Source organism: Apium graveolens, unplaced genomic scaffold, assembly GCF_009905375.1.
Source record: "Apium graveolens cultivar Ventura unplaced genomic scaffold, ASM990537v1 ctg1800, whole genome shotgun sequence".
Classification (NCBI taxonomy): Eukaryota; Viridiplantae; Streptophyta; class Magnoliopsida; order Apiales; family Apiaceae; genus Apium; species Apium graveolens.
Window position 1 is genome coordinate 95,283 of NW_027417401.1, and position 2,332 is coordinate 97,614.

Here is a 2,332-nt window from a genome sequence, read left to right on the forward strand (position 1 = left end):
AGGCTTTGATGGACTATTCTAAGCCTAAGATTAATGACATTCAGTCTAGCATCATCAGACCAACCATCAGGGCTAACACTTTTGAGATCAAGTCAAGCACGATCCAGATGATACAGAACTCAGTTCAGTTTTGGGGTTCTCCTACTGAAGACCCCAACATGCACATCAGGGATTTTATCGAGATCTGCGATACTTTCAAGTTAAATGATGTGATTGAAGATGCTATCAAACTACGTCTCTTCCCATTCTCTCTGAGGGACAAGGCTAAGTGCTGGTTACACTCTCTACCAGCAGGGTCTATCACCACTTGGGAAGATCTTGCTCAAAAGTTTCTTACTAAATTCTTCCCCATGGCGAAGACTGCCGCAATCAGGAATGCTCTTACTCAGTTTGCTCAACAAACCGGAGAATCTCTGTGTGAGGCTTGAGATCGATATAAGGAGATGCTAAGGAAGTGCTCACACCATGGCATGCCTGATTGGAAGATTATCAACTGTTTTTACAATGGATTGGGTCCTACTTCTAGACCCATGCTTGATGTAGCATCATGAGGAGCCTTGTGGGCTAAGAGCTACGATGAAGTTTATGAACTTATTGAACTGATGGATGCTAATGAGTACCAGAATATTTCTCAGAGACTGACTCAGGGAAAAGTAGCAGGAATTCTGGAGTTGGATGTAGCAACTGCTATCACTGCCCAACTAAAGGCTTTGACGATGAAGATGGACACCTTGGCGAATTATGGAGTTAATCAAATCACTAGTGTCTGCGAGCTATGTGCTGGAACCCACGAGACTGATCAGTGCGTAATTTCTAGTGAACTAGCTCAGTTTGTGAGCAACTTCCAGCTATCGCAACAACCTGTGCCAGCCACCTATCATCCTAACAACCGCAATCATCCGAATTTCAGTTGGAGCAACGCTCAAAATGCGGTTCAACAGCCTTATCAACAATATCCAGCTAAGCAATACAACCCCCCTGGTTTTCAGCAACCGCAGTATGCACCAAGATAACAATTCCAGCTACAACAAGCTAATGAAAAATCCGAATTGGAGGAGTTGAAGCTTATGTGAAAGAGTCAAGCTGTTTCTATCAAAACCTTGGAAAATCAAATTGGGGAAATTACCAATGCCTTGCTAAATCGGCAGCCTGGTACATTGCCTAGTGACACTGAAGTGCCAGGAAAAAGGGAAGCTAAGGAGCAGGTGAAGGCAATCACTTTGAGGTCTGGGAAGGTTGCGAATACCGAACAAACTCAAGAGTTAACTGAAGAAGTTGGGGCTGAGAAAGAAGTAGTGCAACAAGATGAAGAAGTGGAACCAAGGAAGACTTTTGTTGAGCACACTCCTCCTGAGGGTAATATAGGGGAGAAACAAATCTATCCTCCACCATTTTTCCTAAGCGGCTGCAGAAGAAAAAGTTGGAAAAACAATTTGAGAAGTTTCTGGAGGTGTTCAAGAAACTGCATATCAACATACCTTTCGCCGAGGCTCTCGAGCAGATGCCTAGTTATGCAAAGTTTATGAAAGGTATTCTCTCCCGGAAAGTGAAGCTAGATGATTTAGAGACTGTCGCTCTCATGGAGGAATGCAGTGCTGTGTTGCAACAGAAGTTACCTCCGAAGCTTAAAGATCCAGGAAGCTTCACCATTCCATGTACTATTGAAACAATGTCTTTTGACAGATGTTTATGTGATTTGGGAGCTAGCATCAATCTGATGCCTTTGTCAATTTTCAAGCAGCTGGACTTACCTGATCCCAAACCAACATATATGACCTTGCAATTGGCTGACCGTTCTATTACATACCCGCGAGGTATTATGAAGGATGTCTTGGTCAAGGTTGATAAACTCATCTTTCCCAGCTGATTTTGTAATTCTTGATTTCGAGGAGGATAAGAAGATTCCCATAATCTTGGGAAGACCTTTCTTGGCGACTTGCCGAACCTTGATAGATGTGCAGAAGGGTGAGCTCACCATGCGAGTTCTGGATCAGGATATTACTTTTAATGTGTTCAATGCTATGAAATTTCCTACTGATAATGAGGAGTGCTTAAAAGTGGAGTTGGTCGATTCGGTGATCACATCGGAACTTGATCAATTGCTAAGGTTTGATGCCTTAGAAAAAGCCTTATTGGGAAATTCAGATAGTGAAGATGACGAAGGTGAAGAACAATTGCAATATTTGAATGCTTCTCCCTGGAAAAGAAAAATTGGTATGCCTTTTGAATCTCTTGGAATGGAGGAATTGGATAAAGCTCCTAAATGCCTCAAGCCTTCTATTGAGGAAGCTCCCACTCTCGAGCTTAAGCCTTTACCTGAACATTTGAGGTA

General features: G+C 42.8%; 1 non-coding gene across 1 annotated transcript; it reads right to left on the reverse strand.

The window, feature by feature from the left end:
- Positions 1 to 365: 365 nt before the first annotated feature.
- LOC141700127 (small nucleolar RNA R71) lies at positions 366 to 472 on the reverse strand. The gene has a single exon (XR_012566219.1). It is a non-coding gene; the product is annotated as a small nucleolar RNA R71 (small nucleolar RNA).
- Between the last annotated feature and the right edge of the window lie 1,860 nt (positions 473 to 2,332).